This window comes from Cicer arietinum, chromosome 5 (assembly GCF_000331145.2).
Source record: "Cicer arietinum cultivar CDC Frontier isolate Library 1 chromosome 5, Cicar.CDCFrontier_v2.0, whole genome shotgun sequence".
Taxonomy (NCBI): Eukaryota; Viridiplantae; Streptophyta; class Magnoliopsida; order Fabales; family Fabaceae; genus Cicer; species Cicer arietinum.
The window spans coordinates 5,727,640-5,737,593 of NC_021164.2; the positions used below are offsets into that span (position 1 = coordinate 5,727,640).

At 33.7% G+C, this 9,954-nt stretch overlaps 1 pseudogene; it reads left to right on the forward strand.

Moving 5' to 3' along the window:
* The first annotated feature begins 934 nt into the window (after nt 1-934).
* LOC101500543 (glycerophosphodiester phosphodiesterase GDPDL3-like) lies at nt 935-9,683 on the forward strand (annotated as a pseudogene).
* The last annotated feature ends 271 nt before the right edge of the window (nt 9,684-9,954 follow it).

Genomic DNA, 9,954 nt, shown 5'->3' on the forward strand with positions numbered 1-9,954 from the left:
CTTAAATGGTAAGATTTTGATATTGTAGACAAAATTTAAATCAAACCTGAAACAATTGTAAAAATGTTATTAGTTCTACTTTGATTAATAATAATTTTTTATCCTTAAAAAAATTGTTAATTTTTTATAATTGAACTTTTGCAAAACATTATTTTTATCTAATTATTTCAGGAGTAAAAATATTTATTTAATTAAAAACTCTACAATTTCTTCTATCTCATTTATTATTTTTATAACCTTACATGTTTACAAAATTAATACATTAATAAATTATTGGTTTAAATATGTTTTTGCTCCCTCTAAATATAACGGTTTTTAATTTTAGTCTCTGTAAAAAAATTATTTGAATTTCATCCTTGCAATATCAGAAAACTTTATTTTTTGTCATTTACGTCAAGTGGATTTTACAAAAACGTGAGTTGACAAAGAGAAACATATTTTTTGTCCCTACAAATATAACACTTTTCATTAATCCCTATAAAACACTGCAAATCTAACAATATTTTGACAATAAATTTAGATTTGACAACACAAAAAAAGAGCATGATTAATATGATTTTACAGTAGATAATTACATATATTAATATTTATTAAAATACTTTTAAAAATTTTAACACTAAATATAATTTATGAATTTTATTTGTAGGATGATCTTCACTGTGCAAAATATTTTACATATTTTTAAATGTGTGTTTGTCAACTCATATATAATAATTACTCAAATAAATTCACTTGAAAAAATACTCTACAAACAAAATACAAAATTATTTTTAAAATTTTAACATCATATTCACAATACTATTCATATGATAAAGTGAATATATCCCGCTCAAGAGTTATATTCTACTTATGAATTATTTTAAAATTTGTCCCATACAAAGGAAAGATTTTAAAAGAGTTTATTGGACTCTTTTGACAGACAGCTCATCTATGAAAGGGATTTTAGAGAGACATAATGCTATCAGCTTCTGCTATTCTACCGCTTTGAAGATTCGCCCCTTACAAGGAAATAATTTGTCTTCTCTCCGAATCCACGCGCTCTCTCTTCTATACTCCCTCTGCTTCTTCCTCTTCTTCTAAAGCTCTTGTTTCTGCTCAAACTAACAAGAGACCTGAATGTAATTCTTGATATAATCTCATAACTTGATACAATTTTCCATTTTTGAAATGTACTTGAATTCAATGACTCATGCACCTCTCTTTCCTCTATTTTTTGTTTATATTTTCTTTTTCTTTTTTGGTTCCACTCTGTGCTAGGTGACCTTCAGACTTACTCTGCTTATGGTTTGGCCTTAAAAACGAGCTTACCAGATGTCGCTCTATGGTGTGATGTGCAATTAGGGGTGGTAATAGGTCAGACTTTGAAAGGTCTGAGTCTGGCATACGGATTTCAGTCGATTTTTGTCGGGTGGTATGAAAATTCCCCGAAAAGTCCAGATGAAATCGAGGACCGCAAGTCCTTATATCATTCTTCTCCTAAACTTATAACTGTGTTTCGGGTTGTGCATCAGATTTCAAAGACTTTCCATCGTCCTGTCCAAAAATACAGATAGCGGTCCATTTTTGTCGGGTAATCTCCCGAAGAGTCCAGATGAAATTGAGGACCAGGAGACTCTTATAGCATTGTTATCCTAAATTTATAATTGTGTTTCGGGTTTCAGGTTAGATTTCAAATACTAGGCATCTTCTGGTCCGAAAATATAGATTTATGTCCGTTTTTGTTGGGTGGTAGAAAAATTGCCCGAAAAGTCCAGAAGAAATCGAGGATCGGGACACCCATATAACATTCTTCTCCTAAATTTATAACTGTATTTCGGAATCCGCGTCAGATTTCAAACAGTTGCCATCGCCTGGTCCGAAAATACGGATTTCATTCCATTTTTGTCTAGTGGTACGAAAATCGTCCGAAAAGTCTAGACGAAATTGAGGACCGAGAGACCCTTATAGCATTCTTCTCCTATATTTATAATTGTGTTTTGGGTTCCGCGTCAGATTTCAAACATTAGCTATCGTCTGATCCGAAAATACGGATTACTGTCCATTTTTGTCGAGGCTACGAAAATTGCCCTAAAAGTCTAGATAACATCGAGGAACGGGAGACCCTTATAGTATTCTTCTCCTAAATTTATAATTGTGTTTCGAGTAAGATTTCATGAAAGTAAGAGAAGATCAAAAATAGCTATGTTGTTTTTCTTCTTGAATTCAATACCTTATATATACAGTGGTTTGGTTGCTTCATCACTTCACCATTAACCGCCAAACTTGTTGGGATGTGTAAACCACACGCTCTCTCTGCAATACTCCCTGCTTCTAAATTCTCTCTTTCTAGCTCTTGTTTCTGCTCAAACTAACAAGAGATATGATTGGAATACACTTACCGGTAGGTGTTATTTTTTTCTTCTTTTTTGTGATTTTTTCTTCACTTGCTTATTGCATATTTAAGTAGAAGAAGAATGTTTATGATTATCATTATGATTAGCTATGAAGTGGAGGGTCTAAGCTTAGTTTATAATTAAACTTTGATTTGTTAATTTGGGCTTAGAAGGGATTTGGCTTCTCATAAATGTTGCTTAATTAAATGGTTTACCACTATGTTGAGATGTTTATGAATAGATTTAGATATACGACTCTTCAATGCAATATAAGCATAATGAATATATGAAAAACTGATGTATTTGGACCTGAATGTAATTCTTGATATAATCTCATAACTTGATACAATTTTCCATTTTTGAAATGTACTTGAATTCAATGACTCGTGCACCTCTCTTTGCTCTATTTTTTGTTTATATATTCTTTTTCTTTTTTGGTTCCACTCTGTGCTAGGTGGCCTTCAGACTTACTCTTGTTGATTGTTTTGCAGGTAATCCGCCGTTGGTCATAGCACATGGTGGTTTTTCGGGGATATTTCCAGATTCGAGTGGTGCTGTTTATGGTTTGGCCTTAGAAACAAGTTTACCGGATGTCGCTCTATGGTGTGATGTGCAATTGACAAAAGATGCAGCTGGGATTTGCCTTTCAAATGTCAACCTTTTAAATTCTAATTACATTTCATTTGCTATCCCAAATTAAACTACGAATTACTCAGTTAATGGTGTATCCACCCGTGGCTATTTTTCGTGGATTACACCTTGAAGGACTTATCCAATGTCTTCTGTAAGTTTCAGTCATGATAAATATGTATTTTTATTGATGTAGATTATCGTTATTTTGTGGAATGATTGATTCTTTTGTATGACATACATGTGTTTTATGATTTAAGGTATTTTCTATGTTTGGCATACTAGTGAGTTTTGAAGTTATTTATTTCTATGGTTTTTGACATTTTTTCACTGTTGGTCAGTATCTCAGGGAGTATTTTCTCGGTCACCTCTACTTGATGCCAATGGTTATCTAATTCTTACTGTCAATGATGTAGTCAAATCAGTGGCGCCACAAACACCAAGTCTGTGGTTGAATATTCAGGTTAATGGAATGTATAATTCAATTCATTCTCATGAAAGTAAGAGAAGATCAAAAATAGCTATGTTGTTTTTCTTCTTGAATTCAATACCTTATATATACAGTGGTTTGGTTGCTTCATCACTTCACCATTAACCGCCAAACTTGTCGGGATGTGTAAACCACGCGCTCTCGCTGCTATACTCCCTCTGCTTCTTCCTTTTCTTCTAAATTCTCTCTTTCTAGCTCTTGTTTTTGCTCAAACTAACAAGAGATATGATTGGAATACACTTGCCGGTAGGTGTTATTTTTTTTCTTCTTCTTTTTTGTTATTTTTTCTTCACTTGCTTATTGCATATTTAAGTAGAAGAAGAATGTTTATGATTATCATTATGATTAGCAATGAAGTGGAGGGTCTTTGCTTAGTTTATAATTAAACTTTGATTTGTTAATTTGAGCTTAGAAGGGATTTGGCTTCTCATAAATGTTGCTTAATTAAATGGTTTACCACTATCTTAAGATGTTTATGAATAGATTTAGATATACGACTCTTCAATGCAATATAAGAAAAATGAATAGATGAAAAACTGATGTTTTTGGACCTGAATGTAATTCTTGATATAATCTCATAACTTGATACAATTTTCCATTTTTGATATGTACTTGAAGTCAATGACTCATGCACCTCTCTTTCCTCTATTTTTTGTTTATATTTTCTTTTTCTTTTTTGGTTCCACTCTGTGCTAGGTGGCCTTCAGACTTACTCTTGTTGATTGTTTTGCAGGTAATCCGCCGTTGGTCATAGCACATGGTGGTTTTTCAGGGATATTTCCTGATTCGAGTGGTGCTGCTTATGGTTTGGCCTTAGAAACGAGCTTACCGGATGTCGCTCTATGGTGTGATGTGCAATTGACAAAAGATGCATCTGGGATTTTCCTTCCAAATGTCAACCTTTTAAATTCTAATTACATTTCATTTGCTATCCCGAATAAAACTACGAATTACTCGGTTAATGGTGTATCCACCCGTGGCTATTTTTCCGTGGATTACACCTTGAAGGACTTATCCAATGTCTTATGTAAGTTTCAGTCATGATAAAGATGTATTTTTATTGATGTAGATTATTGTTATTTTGTGGAATGATTGATTCTTTTGTATGACATATATGTGTTTTATGATTTAAGGTATTTTCTATGTTTGGCATACTAGTGAGTTTTGAAGTTATTTATTTCTATGGTTTTTGACATTTTTTCACTGTTGGACAGTATCTCAGGGAGTATTTTCTCGGTCAACTCTACTTGATGCCAATGGTTATCTAATTCTTACTGTCAATGATGTAGTCAAATCAGTGGCGCCACAAACACCAAGTCTGTGGTTGAATATTCAGGTTAATGGAATGTATAATTCAATTCATTCTCATGAAAGTAAGAGAAGATCAAAAATAGCTATGTTGTTTTTCTTCTTGAATTCAATACCTTATATATACAGTGGTTTGGTTGCTTTATCACTTCACCATTAAACGCCAAACTTGTCGGGCCAAACTTGTCGGGATGTGTAAACCACGCGCTCTCGCTGCTATACTCCCTCTGCTTCTTCCTTTTCTTCTAAATTCTCTCTTTCTAGCTCTTGTTTCTGCTCAAACTAACAAGAGATATGATTGGAATACACTTGCCGGTAGGTGTTATTTTTTTTCTTCTTCTTTTTTGTTATTTTTTCTTCACTTGCTTATTGCATATTTAAGTAGAAGAAGAATGTTTATGATTATCATTATGATTAGCTATGAAGTGGAGGGTCTTAGCTTAGTTTATAATTAAACTTTGATTTGTTAATTTTAGCTTAGAAGGGATTTGGCTTCTCATAAATGTTTCTTAATTAAATGGTTTACCACTATGTTGAGATGTTTATGAATAGATTTAGATATACGACTCTTCAATGCAATATAAGCAAAATGAATATATGAAAAACTGATGTTTTTGGACCTGAATGTAATTCTTGATATAATCTCATAACTTGATACAATTTTCCATTTTTGAAATGTACTTGAATTCAATGATTCATGCACCTCTCTTTCCTTTATTTTTTGTTTATATTTCCTTTTTCTTTTTTGGTTCCACTCTGTGCTAGGTGGCCTTCAGACTTACTCTTGTTGATTGTTTTGCAGGTAATCCGCCGTTGGTCATAGCACATGGTGGTTTTTCAGGGATATTTCCTGATTCGAGTGGTGCTGCTTATGGTTTGGCCTTAGAAACGAGCTTACCGGATGTCGCTCTATGGTGTGATGTGCAATTGACAAAAGATGCAGCTGGGATTTTCCTTCCAAATGTCAACCTTTTAAATTCTAATTACATTTCATTTGCTATCCCGAATAAAACTACGAATTACTCAGTTAATGGTGTATCCACCCGTGGCTATTTTTCCATGGATTACACCTTGAAGGACTTATCCAATGTCTTCTGTAAGTTTCAGTCATGATAAAGATGTATTTTTATTGATGTAGATTATTGTTATTTTGTGGAATGATTGATTCTTTTGTATGACATATATGTGTTTTATGATTTAAGGTATTTTCTATGTTTGGCATACTAGTGAGTTTTGAAGTTATTTATTTCTATGGTTTTTGACATTTTTTCATTGCTGGACAGTATCTCAGGGAGTATTTTCTCGGTTACCTCTACTTGATGCCAATGGTTATCTAATTGTTACTGTCAATGATGTAGTCAATTCAGTGGCGCCACAAACACCAAGTCTGGGGTTGAATATTCAGGAAAATGGAATGTATAATTCAATTCATTCTCATGATTTAGTCGATCTCCTTGATTGTTCTAAAATTAATTCTTGATTTCTCTGATATTTTGCAGCATGATGCGTTCTACACACAGCACAAGTTGAGCATTAGAAGCTATGTACTTTCAGTTTCTAGAAGTGTGCCTGTCAGTTATATCTCATCGCCCGAGGTTGGTTTTCTGAGAAGTATTACAACACGCTTCAACCCAAAAATAACGAAACTTGTCTTCAGGTTTCTCAATCAGGACGATACAGACCCATCAACCAATCAAACTTATGGTTCACTATTAAAAAATCTTACGTTTATCAAGACATTTGCTTCCGGAATTCTTGTTCCCAAGGAATACATATGGCCTGTAGATGTTAGTCTTTATCTACAACCACATACCACTTTGGTCTCAGATGCACATAAAGCTGGGCTGGAAGTTTATGCATCAGATTTTTTCAATGATGTTGTAAATAGCTATAATTACAGTTATGATCCTCTTGCTGAGTACCTTCAATTCATCGATAATGGTGAATTCTCCGTTGATGGTGTGCTGACTGATTTTCCCATAACTCCATCCGAAGCTATAGGTAAGTTATTTAACTTTTTTCCTCCATTTTTGTCATAATGGCTTTCCACAAATAGAATGCATTTATTTGATCAAAATCTTGTTCACTAAGTACATATGCTTGAATGGGAAAGTTTCAATGGGAAAGGAAAATATGTGTCGTATGTAAACATTATAATTATTTGAGAGAGGAGTAAAATCAGATATTATCACTTATATTCTTCCAATCTTATGCTTGTGTGTATTATTCTTTTGTCTCTATTTAAGTAGGTGTTGAGTTTATCTTCTCACTGTGCAGGTTGCTTTGCTCACCTAGGTGCCAATGCTACACGAAAAGGTGCATTTTGTTTTATCTGGAATATGCATTATCATATTGTTCATTAGGAATTTCTAGTCGTTCGTTTGCATGATTTCCATCATTCTGTGGCAGCATACTGTTCATCATTGCTGACTTGTTGCTCTCACTTTTAATTACGTCTCAGATAAAACATTGATTATCTCAAAATATGGAGCAAGTGGAGATTATCCAGCTTGTACTGACTTGGCATATAAAAATGCCATATTAGATGGTGCGGATGTTCTTGACTGTCCTGTTCAAATATCAAAGGATGGAATACCATTTTGCTTAAGCTCCATTGATCATTATGAGAGTACCACAGTTGCTCAATCAAGCTTCAGCGGATATGACATGTCTATCCCTGAGATTAAATCTTGCAGTGGCATATTCACGTTCAACTTGACATGGGATGATATAAAAGGCCTGACCCGTAAGTCAAATAAGCTTCTGTAGTTTTTTTTTCTTCCAGCGGTTTAATATTCTTCAGCATTTTATTTGAGAGAGATATACACATTAAAAACTTGTGGTTTAGGACTAATTGAGAAAATTGACGTAGAACTTCATTTACTAGGATTATCAAAAGTTTCACAGATAGTTTTCCATGGAAAATTTTTCCCTCCCGTTTCTTTTGGTGTTTTGCACTTTGCCATCTGTTGTTTTTATTGATTTGCATTGTGATGAAAAAATAAAATATATGCAATGTTATAAAAAAGTAATTGACATACTTTTTTGTTCTCTATTTTGCTCTGCAGCCTCAATATTCAACCCTTATTCAGAATACAAATTGTTCAGGAATCCAAAATATAAGAATGCTGGGACATTTGTAACATTATCAGATTTCTTGTCGTTGACAAAAAATCATACTTCTCTATCTGGAGTCTTGATCATAGTTGAGGTGCGTAATATCATGCCTACCATTGCTATATAGAATTCATTCTTCAGCTGTTTTTCAAACTCACAATATCGATAAAGTATAGTGCTAATTTATAGGAAAATGGTTTAGAGCCAGTTATTGAACTAATATGCCTTGTTACCTGGTTTCACCTTGTTGCTTTGAAAGACCTGCATAATTAAGGAATTAAGAACAGAAGTTATGAAGTCTATCTTGCATTATTTTTGCATTGTAATGACAATTGCTTCACAAATATTTGTTAGCCTGATGTCTTCCTTGTAAAATTCTGTACGACTATGGCAAGATAATGAAATATTTTTCTGTCAGTATTGTGTTCTACTAGTACTTTGTCAATTTTTGTTTGTAACAAAAAAAATGGAAAATGACTGACTGTCGAATAATTTCAACCTGAAAAACTATTTGGTTTCTATTTGTGCATTGGGATGATTTATAGTAATTTTATATCTTAGACCTATAAATGTTCTGTTTCAAATTTAATTTTCTCTTATTTTCCATTTAATAATATTATGCTGTGTTCTTCTCTTATCAGAATGCAGCCTATCTTGCAAAAAACCAAGGATTTAGTGTGACCGATAAGGTCATTGATGCTTTGCGCAAAGCAGGTTATGATAAACCAGGGAGCCAAAAGGTTTATATTCAATCCACTAATAGCTCTGTACTTTTGAAATTCAAGGAGAAAACCAATTACGAGCTTGTCTACAAGATTTACGAGACTGTCAGTGATGCTGCCAACGCAGCTGTTGAGGATATAAAAACGTTTGCGGGTTCTGTGGTTATCAACAAGGGCTCGGTATTTCCTCATAATGGCGACTTCATAATGGGAGCTACAAATACTGTGCCAAAGCTAAAAGCTTCTAATCTCTCAGTTTTTGTAGAAACATTCAGCAATGAGTTTGTATCTCAAGCGTGGGATTTCTTCTCAGATTCAACTGTGGAGATCAATTCATTTATTCAGGGAGCAGGAATTGATGGGGTCATCACAGACTTCCCTAAAACTGCTAGTAGATACTCAAGTTAGTGCTAGAGAATTCTGATATACCATCACATTTGTTACCTCTCAATTATTGACATAACATAACTGTTCTCCATTCTTCTGCAGGAAACAAATGCTGAAACTTGGGAAAGAACACACCTCCTTACATGGAAGCTGTTGAAACAGGTGGTCTTTATTCAATCATTAGCCCTCAATCATTGCCTCCAGCTCTGGCTCCAATCCCACCGTTGACAAAATCTGAAGTGGTAGAGCCACCTTTGCCTTCTGTTGTTGCTGAATCAGCCCCAGCTTCTAGCCCTGCTGCCGGAACCAAGTCGCCACCTGGAAATGCACAGCCTAAGGTTACTGTATGTTTCTTCTTATCCAGTATGGCTGTGTTTGTTGCTTCTCTTCTTCTGCTTTGAGTGAGAAGGGGCATCACACTTTTGGCTTCACACTCCATGAATAATATTCCACAATTTTTATTTATTTTTAACTTAGAAGGAGCAAATTTTTTCCCTTGTAGCTATGCATGTTCATTCTAAGTTCTCCAATGGCTTCTTGGGTTTGTACTATGAGTACAAAATTCTGAGTGGTATATATCTACGATTTCATTTTAGATGTGTATCTTGTATCTTTTGTGGTAACATATATCTATATAATTATATTTGTTGGCGTGCACTCGTAATTAGATAAACAAATTAATGTTCGGATGAAGCTTTTTTGAGAATCATCCAGAGCATGTGCATTCTTAATTGTTTCAATATAAGTAGATTTTGTTTTGATAGTTCTCAATTTACTATATTCCTTCTACCCTTGACATTTTGCTATTGTAATTTGTACTATTTTGGTTTTTTTAAACTCGTATATGTTGCCATAGCCTAGATCGACCTCTAAAATATCATAATGCGTTGCTCTATAATTTTATATATGGTATTGTTCTTAATATTAG